The sequence below is a fragment of the Ranitomeya variabilis genome, chromosome 2 (genome assembly GCF_051348905.1).
Source record: "Ranitomeya variabilis isolate aRanVar5 chromosome 2, aRanVar5.hap1, whole genome shotgun sequence".
Taxonomy (NCBI): Eukaryota; Metazoa; Chordata; class Amphibia; order Anura; family Dendrobatidae; genus Ranitomeya; species Ranitomeya variabilis.
The window spans coordinates 689,994,506-690,015,221 of NC_135233.1; the positions used below are offsets into that span (position 1 = coordinate 689,994,506).

At 45.1% G+C, this 20,716-nt stretch overlaps 1 protein-coding gene across 3 annotated transcripts in view; it reads right to left on the bottom strand.

The window, feature by feature from the left end:
* LAMA2 (laminin subunit alpha 2) overlaps nucleotides 1-20,716 on the bottom strand; it is a 1,287,603-nt gene that overhangs the window by 138,884 nt on the left and 1,128,003 nt on the right. The gene's annotated exons all lie outside the window — the stretch shown is intronic.

Sequence of the window (20,716 nt, forward strand, 5' to 3'; positions counted from 1 at the left end):
CATACAGCATATTAATAGGGAATGTCTGACACTGGCTGTAAATATGATTCATGAAAAGTGAATTTTAATATCACAGTGAAATATCTAATAAATTGATTTTTACATGGAAAACACAAATCAAGGTTACAAAAGCAAACACAAATGGAATTGATATATTATAAATTCAAATAAAACAAATCAAGTTAAGTACAATCACAAATATATATTTATATCTCATCTCCCCAGCACTGGCAACATCAAGCTGTATTTATGACTTTTAGTATATGTATTGGTCTCTATACAGCTACTTAAACTTTGATTTATGACATTCATGAGATCTACTATATTACAAATGTAGCATTTTGACGCATAACCATACAAATTTAATGGATTTTTTTGTTTTAAGTGCTAACTTTCTGCATCTTGATATCACTCTTGTATTTTAGTTGAAAAAAATGGATACATCTGTATACAATTTCATTTTTGACACTACTTTCAATCTTTAAAGTGTACCATCTTTTTAAAAATACATAAAACTGGGGCCATGCTAATTACAGACCACTGGGAACCACAATAGGTACATGGGGGCCCTTGCTGAACCTTTGCCTGCCTCTTATTTTTAACCCCTTTCTGACCTCGGACGGGATAGTGCATCCGAGGTCAGGTCCCCCTCTTTGATGCAGGGCTCCGGCGGTGAGCCCGCATCAAAGCCAGGACATGTCAGCTGTTTTGAACAGCTGACATGTGCCCACAATAGCGGCAGGTGAAATCGCGATTCACCAACCGCTATTAACTAGTTAAATGCCGCTGTCAAACGCCACTTGCACTTTTTTTGCAATTTCACCGCACTTGGAATTTTTTTCCCGTTTTCTAGTACACGACATGCTAAAACCAATGATGTCGTTCAAAAGTACAACTTGTTTCACAAAAAATAAGCCCTCACATGGTCATATTGACGGAAAAATAAAAAAGTTATGGCTCTGGGAAGGAGAGGAGCGAAAAACAAACATGGTGTCATGATCCGGGTCGGAGTTTGCCATTTTTCCCCTGCTCCAGCCTGGTCATGGTGGGGTTAACTATTCCTGCCTCTCTTTGATTTGGGAGTGGCTATTTATTGGTTCTCTTGCTGGCAGCTTGTGTCAGTGATAGTTTTTGGCTTGCTGAGACTGCTACCTGTGAAACCCCTGTGTTCCTTTTGCCTCTGACCTCCCTTACCTGTACCTGACCTGTCTCCTGTACCCGACCTAGGTTGACTCTGGTGTTTATCCCCTCCGTTTGTGACCCAGCTAACACTCTGACTTTGTCTCCTGCTTCCCGTTTCTGTTACCACACGTCTGTCTGGCTTTTTGACCTTTTGGCTTACTCTGACTCCGTTCTCTGTCTCACGTCTCTGGTACCTTTGCTCCTGGCTGGTTCGGACCCTCGGCTTGTAAATTGACCACGAGATCTGTTTTCCCCTTTAAACTATACGCTTACCGACTGTTACGGACTTGGCTTGTTTTGACCACTCTCTCTCGCCACCTGGTGGCGCAGTGCAGCGTGCACTGGGCTGCGGTGTGGTAAGTGTGACCTCTTTTTCTGTCACCCACTCTCCTTCATGGAGTCTGCACATATCTGCATTGCTGCAGCATGACATTATCACTGACCTCAAAACATTTAAAAGAGATTCACACTTTTTTTTTTTTTTCTCTCTCTGGTCATGGATCCGCTGCATACCTTGGTTGATCAAATAACTAACTTGACACTGATGATGCAGACATTATCCATGGAGCATAGGACCTTGACTACCTCTCAGAAGCAGGTGCAGAGGGAGCTTGCAGAAACAGTTAAGATAGTCCAGGGTGTTTCTTCTCCATCTGTCAGTAAGTCAGGTGAGATGACTGATGTTTTTCTGCACTCTCCTGAACCCTATGTTAAACTACCTGACACGTTCTCTGGTGAGAAGAAAAAATTCCATGTGTTCAAGGAGAGTTGCAAACTTTTTTTTTCCCTTAGACCCCGATCTTCAGGGGATGAGAATCAGCAGGTAGGGATAGTTACATCTTTACTTCGGGAGGGTACGCAGTCGTGGGCATTTTCCTTACCTCCGACCGCCCCTGAAAAAATGTCTGTGAATATGTTCTTTGATGCTCTGGGACTGATATATGATGAACCTTATCGTGTTAGACTGGCAGAGGACACAATTATGGGGCTCTCTCAGGGTAAGCTCTAAGCTGAGTGGTACTGTTCGGAGTTCTGGCGGTGGTCTTCAGAGATTTCCTGGAGCAACTCAGCTCTCAGGTGTTTGTTCCTGAGGGGACTGTCTGAACATTTAAAGGATGTTCTGGCTCTCTATCCTTCACCCAGTTCCTTGGAAGAGGCCATGACTCAGGCTGTCCGCATGGATCGGAGGTTACGAGAGAGAGGAATCATGCAACGGGAGGCTCCTTTTCTTCCTGGTAAACCAGAGTCTTTGCCACCCGTTGAGTCCGTGGAAGTGGGAGCCATCACTCTCAAAGAAAAGGAGAGGAGACGTCGGCGACTTGGCAAACTCTGTTTCTACTGTGGAGATCCCGGACATTGGAAAATGGACTGTCCTTCCTGCTCACTGACTAACAAGCGACTGAATCTGGGTGATTGTCGTGGTGGTCACCCAGATTCACACTTACCTTTTTCTTCATTTTCAAAGATATTGTTGAAAGTGGAACTAACTGTTATGGACTGTGTTTTTGCTACCTTGGCTTTTGTGGACTGCGGGTCCTCCATGAATTTTATTGACTCCAAACTGGTGGCCACTTGCAAGTTAGGGACAGTTAGGCTGGAGACTCCCATTAAACTTGTGGCTATCAACTCTTCACCTATCGCAAAGAGTGGGGTTAATTTAATTTCTGAGGAGTTTACCCTCAATGTGGGGGCCTTACACCAGGAGCGTATGTCATGCTTTGTCCTGGACAATCTCCCGGCTGGACTGGTTTTCCATGGTTACAACTACATAACCCGATAATTAACTGGGGGTCCCGGGATATTGGAAAGTGGCGACCTAAATGTTCTAAATGTTGCCTTATTTCGGTGTCTGTGTCATCCGTCAGTCTTGAGGGTATTCCGGAGTACCTGAGAGACTTTGAGGATGTGTTCTCGGAAAAAGAGGCTGAGGCTTTACCACCACACCACTCATTTGATTGTACTATAGACCTGGTTTCTAATGCTAAATTGCCCAAGGCCCGTTTATACAATCTATCTGGTCCTGAGAGATCTGCCATGAAAGAATACATCTCTGAGAGTCTTCGCAAAGGGCACATTTGCCCCTCTGTATCCCCTGTGGCGGCTGGGTTCTTTTTTGTTAAAAAAAAGATGGTGGTCTGCGCCCATGCCTCGATTTCCAAGAGCTTAATAAGATTACTGTGAGGAACACTTATCCTCTCCTGCTTATCCCTGATTTGTATAACCAACTGTCTGGGGCCAAGTGGTTTTCTAAATTAGACCTCTGTGGGGCATACAATCTTATCCATATACGTGAGGGGGATGAGTGGAAAACTGCCTTTCTCACCTCAGAGGGACTGTTTGAGAATTTGGTTATGCCTTTTGGTGTGACAAATGCGCCAGCAGTTTTCCAGAATTTTATCAATCATGTCTTCTCTGACTTCATTGGGCGCTTTATGGTAGTCTATCTCAATGATATTCTGGTGTACTCAATGGATAGGCAGGATCACATAGGTCATCTTCGTGCAGCTCTCCAGAGGCTCCAGGAGAACTGTCTTTTTGCTAAACCTGAGAAATGTTTATTTGTTGTTCAGGAATTATCCTTTCTGGGGTTTATCTTGTCTGCTGAGGGGTTCCGTATGGACCCTAGAAAGGTTCAGGCCATTGTTGATTGGGTGCAACCTAAAGATCTTAAGGGTCTCCAGAGTTTCTTAGGATTCGCAAATTATTATCGAAAATTTATAAAGGGATTTTCGCAGATTGTCAAACCCCTCACAGATTTAACTCAGAAAGGGTCTGATGTAAAGAATTGGTCGGCTCCTGCTGTAGCGGCCTTTTCAGCATTAAAAAAATGTTTCATGTCCGACCCTGGTTTGGATCCAACCAGATCCATCGGAACCATTTATTGTAGAGGTGGATGCCTCTGAGGTGGGGGTGGGAGCGGTGTTGTCCCAGGGACCTGCCACTCTAACTAACTTAAGACCCTGTGCTTTCTTCTCTAGGAAATTCTCTCCCGCAGAAAGGAATTATGATGTGTGGAATCGAGAATTGTTGGCCATTAAATTGGCTTTTGAAGAATGGAGGCATTTTTTTGAGGGGGCTATCCATAAAATCACTGTAATTATGGACCATAAGAATCTGGCTTATATTGAGTCGGCCAAAAGACTGACTCCGAGACAGGCTAGATGGTCACTATTTTTCTCTCGGTTTCAGTTCTCTATCACCTTTCGGCCAGGTTCTAAAAACATTAAGGCTGATGCCTTGTCTCGTAGTCTGGACCTGATGTCACATCCTGAGCCTCCTTCCTCCATTCTTCAGCCTGGTGTGGTGGTGACTGGGGTTTCCTCTGAGTTGGAGCAAGAGATTCGGGAGGCCCAGTCTCTTGCTCCTCTGTCTATGCCTGTGGGTAAACTCTTTGTGCCTGTTCAACTTCATCTCAGGGTTCTCCGAGAGTTTCATGATTCTGTTTTGAGTGGGCACTCTGGAATCGCGGCCACCCGTAGAGCGATTGCTAGGTTGTTTTGGTGGTCCTCATTGGCCTCGGATGTGGTTAGATTTGTGTCCTCCTGTTTTGTATGTGCCCGTGCTAAGAACTTGCATAATCGGCCGGCCAGGGAATTGGTGCCATTGCCAATTCCTGATAGACCATGGACCAATCTGTCTATGGATTTTATCACCGATCTTCCTCCCTCTAATGGAAAAACTGTCATTTGGGTGGTGGTGGACAGATTTAGTAAGCAGGCGCATTTTGTGCCTTTGTCAGGTTTGCCGAATGCTGAGACGCTTGCTAAGTTGTTTGTGGAACATGTGGTGCGATTGCATGGTGTGCCTTTGAATGTGGTTTCAGATAGAGAGGTGCAGTTTGTGTCCAAGTTCTGGAGGGCTTTTTGTAAAAGGCTGGGTGTCTGTTTGACCTTTTCTTCTGCTTACCATCCTGAGACTAATGGTCAGACAGAGAGAACAAATCAGTCTCTGGAACAAATTTTGTGATGTCTGGTCACTGCTCGGCAGGACAATTGGTGTTCGTCTTTGCCTGTGGCTGAGTTTGCTTTTAATAATCGCATTAATCAGTCCACAGGTACCTCCCCTTTCTTCTGTAACTATGGTTTCCACCCTCATTTTGGGGAATTTTCCCGACTGGATTCGGGATGCCCTGGGGCTGATTTTGCGATTCAACGGTTAGAGGAGGTGTGGCAGGAAGTTCAAAAGAATATTGGCGGGTCTCAGGGAAAATATAAATTCTTTGCTGACAAAAAACGATCTGTAGGGCCTGTATTCCGGGTTGGGGATAAGGTATAGTTGTCTACCCGGAATATAAAGCTCAAGATTCCTTCAGCTAAGTTGGGGCCTAAGTTCATTGGCCCTTATGAGATTATGGAGGTGGTCAACCCGGTGTCCTTTCGTTTACGTCTTCCTCCATCTGTCCGGATTCCCAACGTGTTCCATAAAGCCCTTTCGAAACCGTTGGGTCCTTCCTCAGGGGAGTATCCTTCTCCTCCACCACCCGTGTAAGTGGAAGGCCAGAATGAATTTGAGGTGGAACGGATTGTGGACTCCTGCATGGTCCATTGTTCCCTCCACTACCTCATTCATTGGAAGGGTTACGGTCCTGAGGACCGGTCCTGGGTTCCGGCACGGTCGGTCCATGCGGATCGATTGGTCTGGGCATTTCACACCCGCTATCCTGGGAAACCTGGGGGTACAGTGGCCCCCCTTGAGAGAAGGGTACTGTCATGATCCGGGTCGGAGTTTGCCATTTTCCCACTGCTCCAGCCTGGTCATGGTGGGGTTAACTATTCCTGCCTCTCTTTGATTTGGGAGTGGCTATTTATTGGTTCTCTTGCTGGCAGCTTGTGTCAGTAATAGTTTTTGGCTTGCTGAGACTGCTACCTGTGAAACCCCTGTGTACCTTTTGCCTCTGACCTCCCTTACCTGTACCTGACCTGTCTCCTGTACCCGACCTAGGTTGACTCTGGTGTTTATCCCCTCCGTTTGTGACCCAGCTAAGACTCTGACTTTGTCTCCTGCTTCCCGTTTCTGTTACCACTAGTGTTGAGCGATACCGTCCGATACTTGAAAGTATCGGTATCGGAAAGTATCGGCCGATACCGGCAAAGTATCGGATCTAATCCGATACCGATACCCGATACCAATACAAGTCAATGGGACACCAAGTATCGGACGGTATCCTGTATGGTTCCCAGGGTCTGAAGGAGAAGAAACTCTCCTTCAGGCCCTGGGATCCATATCAATGTGTAAAAGAAAGAATTAAAATAAAAAATAAGGATATACTCACCCTCTGACGCAGCCTGGACTTTACCGCCGTAACCGGGAGCCGTTGTACCTAAGAATGCGCGCTTGAAGGGCCTTAGATGACGTCACGGCGCTCTGATTGGTCCGTAGCGGTCGCGTGACCGCTACGCGACCAATCACAAAGCCGTGACGTCACCTAAGGTCTTTCAAGCGCTTGAAAGACCTTAGGTGACGTCACTGCTTTGTGATTGGTCGCGTAGCGGTCACGCGACCGCTACGGACCAATCAGAGCGCAGTGACCTCATCTAAGGCCCTTCAAGCGTGCATTTTTAGGTACAACGGCTCCCATTTACGGCGGTAAAGTCCAGGCTGTGTCGGAGGGTGAGTATATCCCTATTTTTTATTTTAATTCTTTCTTTTACACATTGATATTAATCCCGATACCGATTCCCGATACCACAAAAGTATCGGATCTCGGTATCGGAATTCCGATACCCGCAAGTATCGGCCGATACCCGATACTTGCGGTATCGGAATGCTCAACACTAGTTACCACACGTTTGTCTGGCTTTTTGACCTTTTGGCTTACTCTGACTCCATTCTCTGTCTAACGTCTCTGATACCTTTGCTCCTGGCTGGTTCGGACCCTCGGCTTGTAAATTGACCATGAGTTCTGTTTTCCCCTTTAAACTATACGCTTACCGACTGTTACGGACTTGGCTTGTTTTGACCACTCTCTGTCGCCACCTGGTGGCGCATTGCAGCATGCACTGGGCTGCGGTGTGGTAAGTGTGACCTCTTTTTCTGTCACCCACTCTCCTTCATGGAGTCTGCACATACCTGCATTGCTGCAGCATGACACATGGAAAAACGGAAAATCCCAAGGTCATGAAGGGGTTAATGGCATCACACACATGTATTGTGGCAATATTTTTAAAATTCTGTCAGTATAACAGTATCTTCTAAAGGTATTGCTACTAGGGAAGAATAGTTCCAAACATATGGTATTCAAGGGAGCCAAGGTGCTCACCATCACAGAAGTTCTTGGATGTTGAATTATATAATGGCTTGTTATACATTCTAAAGTAGCAGCAGCTGCTATATCTAGAATCTCTAATTAGTGCAGATAAAATAATTAAAGAGGAGGAAAATAAATCAGTAAAGCAATGAACAAGTGCTTCTCACAAAATTTGAATATTATCAAAAAGTTAATTTATTTCAGCTCTTCAATACAAAAAGTGAAACTCATATATTATATAGAGTCATTGCAAACAGAGTGATCCATTTCAAGTGTTTATTTACGTTAATGTTGATGATTATGGCTTACAGCTAGGGTTGAGCGAAACGGGTCGGCAATTTTCAGAAGTCGCCGACTTTTGGCAAAGTCGGGTTTCATGAAACCCGACCCGACCCCTGTGTGGGGTCGGCCATGAAGTCGGCGATCTTCTGAATCTGGAATCGGAATTCCGATACCGATTCCCGATATGTTTAAGATATCGGGAATTGGTATCGGAATTCAGATTTAAGTGTAAAATAAAGAATTAAAATAAAAAATATCGCCATACTTACCCTCTGACGGGCCCTGGTACTAACCGGGAACCTTCCTTCCTTAGAATCAGCCTTCCAGGGCCTTGCGGTGACGTCGCGGTGATGTCGCGGCTTGTGATTGGTCGCGCGGCCCTCATGTGACCGCTCGCGCGACCAATCACAAGCCGCGACGTCACCGTGACATCACCGAAGGCCCTGGAAGGGCTGATTCTTAGGAAGGAAGGCTGTCGGAAAGAAGCAGGGCATGTCCGAGGGTGAGTATATACCTAATAGGAATATACTCACCCTCGGCTTCGTTCCGGCAGCCTTCCTTCCTAAGAATCAGCCCTTCCAGGGCCTTCGGTGATGTCACGGAGACGTCGCGGCTTGTGATTGGTGGCGCGAGCGGTCACATGGGGGCCGCGCGACCAATCACAAGCCGCGACGTCACCGCGACGTCACCGCAGGTCTTGGAAGGCTGATTCTAAGGAAGGAAGGTTCCCGGTTAGTACCAGGGCCCGTCAGAGTGTAAGTATAGCGATATTTTTTATTTTAATTCTTTATTTTACACTTAAATATGGATCCCAGGGCCTGAAGGAGAGTTTCCGCTCCTTCAGACCCTGGGAACCATTGGAAACCCAATGCACTGCATTGGGTTTCGAGTTTCGGCCGACCCCGACCCCGACTTTTTTATAGGATTGGCCGATTTCACTCGACCCGACTTTTGAAAAAGTCGGGTTTCGTGAAACCCGACCCGATCCTATAAAAGTAAAGGTCGCTCAACCCTACTTACAGCCATTGAAAACCCAAAAGTCATTATCTCAGTAAATTAGAATAATTAACAAAAACACCTGCAAAGGCTTTCTAAATGTTTAAAAAGGTTCTTTAGTCTGTTTCAGTAGGCTTGACAATCATGGGGAAGTCTACTGACTTGACAGATGTCCAGAAGGCAGTCATTGACACACTCCACAATGAGGGATAGCCACAAAAGGTGATCTACTATATAATTGTCTAAGGGTCACTTCCGTCTTTCTGCCTGTCCTTCTGTCTGTCTGTCTGTCTTTCTTTCTGTCTGTCACGGATATTCATTGGTCGCGGCCTCTGTCTCTCATGGAATCCAAGTCGCTGATTGGTCTCGCCAGCTGCCTGTCATGGCTGCCGCAACCAATCAGCGACGGCCACAGTCCGATTAGTCCCTCCCTACTCTCCTGCAGTCAGTGCCTGGCGCCCGCTCCATACTCCCTGCAGTCACCGCTCACACAGGGTTAATGCCAGCGGTAATGGACCGCATTATGCCTCTGGTAACTCACTCCGTTACCGCCGCTATTAACCCTGTGTCACCAAGTTTTTACTATTGATGCTGCCTATGAAGCATCAATAGTAAAAAGATCTAATGTTAAAAAAAAATAAAAACATTATATGCTCACCTACGCCGCCTTTCCCGCTCCTCACGACGCTCCGGTGACCGCTCCATGCAAGCGGCAGGTTCCGGTGGCAAGGATCTTCCATGACGAGAAGGACCTTCCATGACGTCACAGTCATGTGACCGCAACGTCATCACACCCTGGGACCGGAAGCTGCCGCCTGCACCGCACACAGGTGACAGAACTACAAGGGTACCCTCGGAAGGTGAGTATATGTTTATTTTTTTATTTTTTAACCTGTGACATACGTGGCAGGGCAATATACTACGTAGCTGGGCAATATACTACATGACTGGCCAGTATAGTATGTGGCTGGGCAATATACTACGTGGCTCTGTGCTGTATACTACTTCACTGGGCAATATAATACGTGGCTCTGCGCTGTATACTACGTCGCTGTGCAATATACTACGTGGCTCTGTGCTGTATACTACGTCACTGGGCAATACACTATGTGGATGGGCAATATACTACGACACTGGGCAATATACTACGTGGCTGGGCAATATACTACGTGGTTGGGCAATATACTACGTGGCTTGGCAATATACTACGTGGGCTGTGCAATATACTATGTGGGCTGTGCTATATACTACGTGGACATGCATATTCTAGAATACCCGATGCGTTAGAATCAGGCCACCATCTAGTTGCTAAATAAGCTGGCTGTTCACAGAGTGCTGTATCCAAGCATATTAATGGAAAGTTGAGTGGAAGGAAAAAATGTGGTAGAAAAAGGTGCCCAAGCAACCGAGATAATCGCAGCCTTGAAAGTATTGTTAAGAAAAGGACATTCAAAAATATGGGGGAGATTCACAAGGAGTGGACTGCTGCTGGAGGACTTGAATTCTAGTGGCATCTATTGGGTGATAGCAATCCAATTCTCTGAAGAGGCTATTAGTATGTTTAATTCCCCAGAGGAGCATTGCATTTCCTATAAATTTTCTTATGCTGGCTTTACACTCTCCACTTGAAGAGAAGTTCCCTCTCAGACCACCTGTCAGAGGCCTCTCACACAGCCAAATCAGACCTCCTATTTTTCACTGAGGGACAATCACAACAAAACACGTCTGCAAATGGAACATACACTCACCGGCCACTTTATTAGGTACACCATGCTAGTAACGGGTTGGACCCCCTTTTGCCTTCAGAACTGCCTCAATTCTTCGTGGCATAGATTCAACAAGGTGCTGGAAGCATTCCTCAGAGATTTTGGTCCATATTGACATGATGGCATCACACAGTTGCCGCAGATTTGTCGGCTGCACATCCCAAAGATGCTCCATACAAGGCAGGATGGATCCATGCTTTCATGTTGTTTACGCCAAATTCTGACCCTACCATCCGAATGTCGCAGCAGAAATCGAGACTCATCAGACCAAGCAACGTTTTTCCAATCTTCTACTGTCCAATTTCGATGAGCTTGTACAAATTGTAGCCTCAGTTTCCTGTTCTTAGCTGAAAGGAGTGGTACCCGGTGTGGTCTTCTGCTGCTGTAGCCCATCTGCCTCAAAGTTCGACGCACTGTGCGTTCAGAGATGCTCTTAGGCCTACCTTGGTTGTAACGGGTGGCGATTTGAGTCACTGTTGCCTTTCTATCAGCTCGAACCAGTCTGCCCATTCTCCTCTGACCTCTGGCATCAACAAGGCATTTCCGCCCACAGAACTGCCGCTCACTGGATTTTTTTTCTTTTTCGGACCATTCTCTGTAAACCCTAGAGATGGTTGTGCGTGAAAATCCCAGTAGATCAGCAGTTTCTGAAATACTCAGACCAGCCCTTCTGGCACCAACAACCATGCCACGTTCAAAGGCACTCAAATCACCTTTCTTCCCCATACTGATGCTCGGTTTGAACTGCAGGAGATTGTCTTGACCATGTCTACATGCCTAAATGCACTGAGTTGCCGCCATGTGATTGGCTGATTAGAAATTAAGTGTTAACAAGAAGTTGGACAGGTGTACCTAATAAAGTGGCCAGTGAGTGTATGTTTGAATTTTTATTCCAAATCATGTGGAAAGACTCATTAATGGGTCATTATTGACTTTTAGCATTGATACCCCTAATAAGTTTCACTAGGGTTCAATTCTTATTCTTCTTTGAAAAGACTATTTGCATGTGTATAATTCCCAAAGGAACATTATATGGCATACAAATCTCCTTACACCAGCTTGGCATTCTCTACAAGGAGAGATGTTCTTCCTTATACTTCCTACAATAGACACATTAACAACCTGTTTGCATCTAGAGGACCTACAGAATTATGGAACTATTGACACATCCATTTTCTAACAGAATTACTTGTCCATTCCATTAACCCCTTTCTCACATTGGATGTACTATCCCGTCGAGGTGGGTTGGGCCCGTATGACCACCGACGGGATAGTATGTCCAGCGCGATCGGCGGTGCTCACGGGGGGAGCGCGGCTGATCGCGGCCGGGTGTCAGCTGATTATCACAGCTGACATCCGGCACTATGTGACAGGAGCGGTCACGGACTGCCCCCGGCACATTAACCCCCGGCACACCGCGACCAAACATGATCGCGGTGTGCCGGCGGTACAGGGAAGCATCGCACAGGGAGGGGGCTCCCTAAGCATTTCCCTGAGACCCCCGGAGCAACACGATGTGATCGCGTTGCTGCAAGGGTCTCTTACCTCCTCCTCGCTGCAGGTGTCCGGATCCAAGATGGCCGTGGCATCCGGGTCCTGCAGGGAGGGAGGTGGCTTACCGAGTGCCTGCTCAGAGCAGGCGCTGGTAAGCCTGCAGTGCTGTAAGTCAGATCGGTGATCTGACGGAGTGCTGTGCAAACTGTCAGATCACCGATCTGTGATGTCCCCCCCGGGACAAACTAAAAAAATAAAAATAAAAATTTCCACATGTGTTAAAAAAAAATAAAACATTCCTGAATAAAGAAAAAAAAAATATTCCCATAAATACATTTCTTTATCTAAATAAAAAAATAAAACAATAAAAGTACACATATTTAGTATTGCCACGTCCGTAATGACCCCACCTATAAAACTGTATCACTAGTTAACCCCTTCAGTTAACACCGTAGGTAAAAAAAAAAAAAACGAGGAAAAAAACAACGCTTTATTATCATACCGCCGAACAAAAAGTGGAATAACACGCGATCAAAAAGACGGAAATTAATAACCATGGTACCGCTGAAAACGTTATCTTGTCCTGCAAAAAACGAGCTGCCATACAGTGTCATCAAAGAAAAAATAAAAAAGTTATAGTCCTCAGAATAAAGCGATGCCAAAATAATTATTTTTTCTATAAAATAGCTTTTATCGTATAAAAGCGCCAAAACATAAAAAATGATATAAATGAGATATCGCTGTAATCGTACTGACCCGAAGAATAAAACTGCTTTATCAATTTTACCAAACGTGGAATGGTATAAACGCCTCCCCCAAAAGAAATTCATGAATAGCTGGTTTTTGGTCGTTCTGCCTCACAAAAATCGGAATAAAAAGCGATCAAAAACTGTCACGTGTCCGAAAATGTTACCAATAAAAACGTCAACTCGTCCCACAAAAACAAGACCTCACATGACTCTGTGGACCAAAATATGGAAAAATTATAGTCTCAAAATGTGGAGACGCAAAAACTTTTTTGCTATAAAAAGCGTCTTTTAGTGTGTGACGGCTGCCAATCATAAAAATCCGCTATAAAAATGCTATAAAAAAGTAAATCAAACCCCCTTTCATCACCCCCTTAGTTAGGGAAAAATAATAAAATTAAAAAAATGTATTTATTTCCATTTTCCCATTAGGGCTAGGGTTAGGGCTAGGGTTAGGGCTAGGGTTAGGGCTAGGGTTACGGCTAGGGTTAGGGCTGGGGTTAGGGTTGGGGCTAGGGTTGGAGCTAAAGTTAGGGTTAGGGTTGGGGCTAAAGTTAGGCTTAGGGTTGGGGCTAAAGTTAGGGTTAGGGTTTGGATTACATTTACGGTTGGGATTAGGGTTGGGATTAGAGTTAGGGGTGTGTCAGGGTTAGGGGTGTGGTTAGGGTTACCATTGGGATTAGGGTTAGGGGTGTGTTTGGATTAGGGTTTCAGTTAGAATTGGGGAGTTTCCACTGTGTAGGCACATCAGGGGCTCTCCAAACGCGACATGGTGTCCAATCTCAATTCCAGCCAATTCTGCATTGAAAAAGTAAAACAGTGCTCCTTCCCTTCCGAGCTTTACCGTGCGCCCAAACAGGGGTTTACCCCAACATATGGGGCATCAGCGTACTCGGGACAAATTGGACAACAACTTTTGGTGTCCAAGTTCTCTTGTTACCCTTGGGAAAAAATAAATTTGGCGGGCTAAAAATCATTTTTGTGGGAAAAAAAAGATCGTTTATTTTCACGGCTCTGCATTGTAAACTGTAGTGAAACACCTGGGGGTTCAAAGTTCTCACAACACATCTAGATAAGTTTCTTGGGAGGTCTAGTTTCCAATATGGGGTCACTTTTGGGGGTTTCTACTGTTTGGGTACATCAGGGGCTCTGCAAATGCAACGTGATGCCTGCAGACCAATCCATCTAAGTCTGCATTCCAAATGGCGCTCCTTCCCTTCCGAGCTCTGCCATGCGCCCAAACAGTGGTTCCCTCCCACATATGGGGTATCAGCATACTCAGGACAAATTGGTCAACAACTTTTGGGGTCCAATTTCTCCTGTTACCCTTGGGAAAATACAAAACTGGGGGCTAAAAAATCATTTTTGTGGAAAAAAATATTTTTTATTTTCATGGCTCTGCATTATAAACTGTAGTGAAACACTTGGGGGTTCAAAGTTCTCACAACACATCTAGATAAGTTCCTTGGGAGGTCTAGTTTCCAATATGGGGTCACTTGTGGGGGGTTTCTACTGTTTGGGTACATCAGGGGCTCTGCAAATGCAACGCGATGCCTGCAAACCAATCCATCTAAGTCTGCATTCCAAATGGCACTCCTTCCCTCCCGAGCTCTGCCATGCACCCAAACAGTGGTTCCCCCCACATATGGGGTATCAACGTACTCAGGAAAAATTGGACAACAACTTTTGGGGTCCAATTTATCCTGTTACCCTTGTGAAAATACAAAACTGGGGGCTAAAAAATCATTTTTGTGAAAAAAAAGAATTTTTATTTTCACAGCTCTGCGTTATAACCTGTAGTGAAACACTTGAGGGATCAAGGCTCTCAAAGCACATCTAGATAAGTTCCTTAGGGGGTCTACTTTTCAAAATGATGTCACTTGTGGGGGGTTTAATGTTTAGGCACATCAGGGGCTCTCCAAACGCGACATGGCGTCCCATCTTAATTCCAGTCAATTTTGCATTGAAAAGTCAAATGGCGCTCCTTCCCTTCCGAGCTCTGCCATGTGCCCAAACAGTCGTTTATCCCCACATATGGGGTATCAGCGTACTCAGGACAAATTGCACAACAACTTTTATGGTCTATTTTCTTCTCTTACCCTTGGGAAAATAAAAAATTGGGGGCGAAAAGATCATTTTTGTGAAAAAATATGATTTTTTATTTTTACGGCTCTGCATTATAAACTTCTGTGAAGCACTTGTTGGGTCAAAGTGCTCACCACACATCTATATAAGTTCCTTAAGGGGTCTACTTTCCAAAATGGTGTCACTTGTGGGGGGTTACAATGTTTAGGCACATCAGGGGCTCTCCAAACGCAACATGGCGTTCCATCTCAATTCCAGTAAATTTTTTCATTGAAAAGTCAAATGGCGCTCCTTCCCTTCCGAGCTCTGCGGTGCACCCAAACAGTGGTTTACCCCCACATATGGGGTATCGGCGTACTCAGGACAAATTGTACAACAACTTTTGGGGTCCATTTTCTCCTGTTACCCTTGGTAAAATAAAACAAATTGGAGCTGAAATAAATTTTGTGTAAAAAAAATTTAAATGTTAATTTTTATTTAAACATTCCAAAAATTCCTGTGAAACACCTGAAGGGTTAATAAATTTCTTCAATGTGGTTTTGAGCACCTTGAGGGGTGCAGTTTTTAGAATGGTGTCACACTTGCGTATTTTCTATCATATAGACCCCTCAAAATGACTTCAAATGAGATGTAGTCCCTAAAAACAAAATGGTGTTGTAAAAATGAGAAATTGCTGGTCAACTTTTAACCCTTATAACTCCCTAACAAAAAAAATTTTGGTTCCTAAATTGTGCAGATGTAAAGTAGACATGTGGGAAATGTTACCTATTAAGTATTTTGTGTGTATTTTGATTTAAGGGCATAAAAATTCAAACTTGGAAAATTGCGAAATTTTCTACATTTTCACCAAATTTCCATTTTTTTCAGAAATAAACGCAAGTTATATCAAAGAAATGTTACCACTATTATGAAGTACAATATGTCAAGAGAAAACAGTATCAGAATCGCCAAGATCCGTTGAAGCGTTCCAGAGTTATAAACTCATAAAGGGACAGTGGTCAGAATTGTAAAAATTGGCCCGGTCATTAACGCGCAAACCACCCTTGGGGTAAAGGAGTTAAACGTTAGCCTATGGCAAACCTTGGCAAGGTGGGTGGTCTACATGTGGTCCTTTGGCTGGTTGTGCAACCAGAGTACTGGGACAGCCAAAGGGCTGGAAACAGTGGCATCCCTTATGAGGAGGCCATCTTAAGTCCAGCATCTCAATTTCACTAGTATCAACATCTTTGGAAGGCTGATACCTGTGAAGGTAATAATGGAACAGGGAGCCATCAGCTCTCTATTCCACCACTGAGCCTGTGCATCATTACAGAGCAAAGAATGGAGCAGCAGTGGAACGAGGTTAGGGGAGTAGTTTTATTTTGTTAAATTAAAAGTACTTATGGGAAACTGTAGAAACATCATACTATATGTTGGATTTTGGTGGGGACATCATATTGCTTGTGTGGTGACCTCATACTTTGAGGGATGATTTGTGGGGACATCATAATGCATAGGGGGCTTTGTGGGATGACCTAATAATGTGTGAGGGATTTTTTTCCCACCAGTTGTTTCCTATGTTATACAACCGTATGGCACTCTATCCACAGCGGAACACATTTGCCGCTATATGTCCTACCCGGACACTGCAAAGGGATAGACGTCATGTCCGCCTGTCGGGCCACTTTAGAAGCGGCACACACCGTTACCCAGCAACGAGCACAGACTTGTTCCATCCACGTCATGTCCGCCCTCCAGTGCACGCGCTCCCATTCGCTGGAGCGCACGTCTGGACATGCCCCTTCTCTATGAAAGTGCGCTCTATTCCCCACACAGCAGACGAGCGGAGGATTCCGCGTCTGCATATCGACACACTACTCCTCTTCCTACACCAGGTAATACCTTTAGTACGGTCCCTTCTCTCCGGACCGCACGGGCACTGGGGGGACTGTCAGCAAATTCTGATTTGATGTTCTTACATCATAGTGGGATTAAGCCCCTGGCTCTGCATTCCTACATTAAGACACTGCGTCCAGTGTGCCTAGAGACACGGCTGTCTCCTCTATCACTCTTATAGTACGGTATGTTTCCTTTTATCCCCACTCATTATTCACATCAGTGCCTAATACTGGAAGTATTCCTCTGCGATATGTCACTCGTCTCTGTACCATGACCATTTTGTGTATTATATTAGCTCCCAATATTTTTACTGTTGACAAATTTTGTATATACTTTTGTTCTTCTTTTTTTTGGTTTCATATTTATGTATTATTATGGTTTATCTTCACTGTTTGTAGTAACTGATGAAGGTCCGGTGTTGTTGGACCGAAACGTTTTTTTGGTACTACATTAAAATCCACCAAGAGCATTTAAGTTGAGTGCAAGGTTCTTTCTTTATGTACTACAAGGTGTGGGAACCTACCTTTGCACCATTAGCAGTTGTGCACACATGTTTCACTATATACACTGCATCCCCTTCCGTGTGGCACACTGGTCGGTCATGACCACTTTTTCCTATAACGCAGAGGAGACCTCTAGTATTCTGGCACGATCCACCTTTAACAGTGACTTTCTAAAAGCCCCACAAAGGGAAACACGGGGACGTGACTTGGAACGTGAACTGCGCCATTTCACTAATATTGAACTTCACTGTGCCATACTTACGGAATATCTCCGGGCACAAAGGATCCCCAGGGGACTCCGAGTACCACTTCGTCCCACACTCTTTCGGGACTCTAATAATTATTGTACCAAATTTGAACAGATACTAAATAAGTGTTCCTTTGACATAATTACTTTAACCATTGAGCACCTACAGAAGGCCATCACTACAAGCTCCGAGCAGATTAAAACCATAGAGGCGCAGCTTTCTACGACCGGCACACCCAAGGAACTCAGCTCCTTAAAGGAACAGATCTCCAAAAACATCGACAAACATTGACGAGATACGGAAGAGCGGAAACATCAAATTCAACAGGGACACTGAGGACTACGATTCTAACCAAGTCTACAGATGGCAGGATACCTTCTTCAACCGGCGAAATCCATCTCGTCCAACCCCACGATCCTCTCTCGATTAGTCTACGTCGGGTTCAGAACAAGAACGGAATACAGCCTCAGTCGGCCCGTCTCGTTTTTTAGGACAACGACAATGTCCTCCACGAAGAAGACCACGAGGCGCAGCCACCGACGCAGGACACTCCCTAGACCAGATGAGGATCACGAGATCTCAGGTACCACTCCATTGGTAATCAACATTTCCGACAGGACCTTGGGGGTGGCAGAATTGTTGTGAACTCTATTTCTGGGCTCCCTCTTGTGGTCACAAGTGGTGCTGTGTGAGTGCTGTCTTTCTGCAGGTTTGTGACTGGCATCAGCTGTCTCCTTGTCTGTGGGCTGGTTTTCTATTTAAGCTCACTTGGAATCTCGGTCTATGCCTGCTGTCGTTGTATTCAGTGCTATTCTGTTTGCTCCTGTCTACATCCGTTACCAGTCTCTTCAAGAGAAGCTAAGTTCTGTTTGCTTATTCTTGCTCATCTGTGTTCAATATGTTCCTAGAATATTATGAGTTTTTCCAGCTTGCTAATATGTGATTTCTCTGCTTGCTGGTAGCTCTGGGGTGCTGAGTTGCTCCCCCCACATCGTTAGTTGGTGTGGGGGTTCTCGCATTCTCTGCATGGATATTTTTGTATAGGGTTTTTTACTGACCGCACAGATCCCTTGCTATTTTCTGCTATTTTTGCTATCTAGTGTTAGCGGGCCTCATTTGCTTAACCTGTTTCATCTCTGCGTTTGTCTTTTCCTCTTAACTCACCGTTATTATTTGTGGGGGGCTGTTCTATTTCTTTGGGGTTATTTCTCTGAGGCAAGTGAGGTCTTACTTTATCTCTAGGGGTAGTCAGTTTCTCAGGCCGTGAAGAGACGTCTAGGATTTCAGGAAACGTTCCACGGCTACCTTTAATGTGTTTGGTTAGGATCAGCTTTGCGGTCAGTCCAGTTACCACATCCCCAGAGCTCGTCCTATTGTCTCTGACTTAGCTGGTTAGATTTGTGATCCTAAGCCACTGGGATCATAACACAGAATATAATATTCTACAGAAGGGACTATCCTTCTGCCCTACCTATCGCTGTCATACCTTTGACTTAGAAATGGACCTCCAACGGTTTTTCCGAACACTTAGATTGAAAACATATTTCTCCAACATACCGAATAACACTCCCAGTCTATCCCATACGGCCCCTTCACCTAACATCCTCTCATCCAGCAGTTTGGGTTTACATAAGAAAAGCCACTTTAGGCCCCCACATGGCTCACACGCAATGGAATCCTTTATCGGGTTCGTCCAAAACTCGTTTCATTCATTGTGGGATGACATCAACAGAGGGAAACATTTTTACCCCCCTAATCTTTCCGTCACAGAACGTCAGGCTCTTAAGGGCCTACAGGAGGATAACAACATAATAATAAAACCGGCTGACAAGGGGGGTGCCCTGGTATTCATGAATCGATCCGATTATCTTAACGAGATCTCTCGCCAATTAGGTGACACTACCATCTATCAAAAGTTACCAAGGGACCCCACCGCCTCAATACGCCAAAAAATCTCTGATATCCTCCAAAAATATACATATTTGGGGATTTTGGATTCTAAAACATGTGATTTTCTCACTAATCCCCACCCAGTTATCCTTGTCTTCTATACCATCCCGAAGATACACAAAAATCTGGAAAAACCACCAGGGAGGCCCATAGTGGCCTCCACGGATTCCATTCTTTCCCCCTTAGCAGTGTATCTGGAGAAAATCCTGACTCCATTGATACAGACATCTAAATCGTATATCTTAGACACAGGGGCTTTTCTCAATGTCTTGAAAGGCCTTGACAAGATTCCACCTAATACAGTACTGGTCACATTGGATGTTAGGGATTTGTACACTTCGATCCCACACGTTGAGGGAATCAACTCTGTCCATAAGCTGTTGACTTACTCCGGCCTACAAGTTGATCAGGTTAATCTATGTATTGAACTCCTAACCACCATTCTCACTTTCAATCACTTTATGTTCCAGGATGACTTCTATCTCCAGATACATGGCACCGCGATGGGCTCCAACGTAGCGCCCCCCTATGCAAACTGCTACATGGCGGACTTCGAGGAGAGTTGTATCTACCAAAGTCCATATTTCCTGTCCAACGTTCTCCTATGGAGACGTTACATAGATGACATCTTCTGCATATGGGGGGCATGTTGGAAGCCCTTGCATCCTTTTTTGAGTGGCTGAATGGTGCCTGGCCAGGCCTCACATTTACGATGGCACATGACCCACAAAGAATCAACTTTTTGGACACAATGGTCATACTTAAACCAGATGGATCCATTTCAACTGATTTGTACACCAAAAGTACTGACCGTAACAGTCTGCTACACTTCTCTAGCTTCCACCCTCCGGCTACTAAACGGTCAATACCCAGATCTCAGTTTCATAGGGTCTCCAAAATCGTGTCAGATTCTAATCTTCGTCCCCTCAGACTACAAGAGATGGCCTCTAAATTTTCACAACGGGGTTACCCAACCACCATTCTCCAGAACGCTGTGGCACCCTCTCCACCTAGACCAAATAGATCATCCAAACGTATCCCGTTTATCCACTCATTCCACCCCTCTGCATATGTCCTACATAGGTCCATACGTAGGCATTGGCACCTCCTGGCCAGGGCTCACCCGGAAGTCCCGGAGTTTAGAGAACCCTTCCTTCCCTGCTTCAGGAGGGCCCCCAACCTGAAGGACACTTTAGTGAGAGCTGACATTGGCACTAACAAATCCATACCACGGCAAAGATTTCTGCAAAATCCACGTATGGGCACCTTTCCCTGTCTCCATTGTGCCCAATGCCACAATGTTCTTAAAGGCACAACCTTCAGCCATCCACACTCAGGT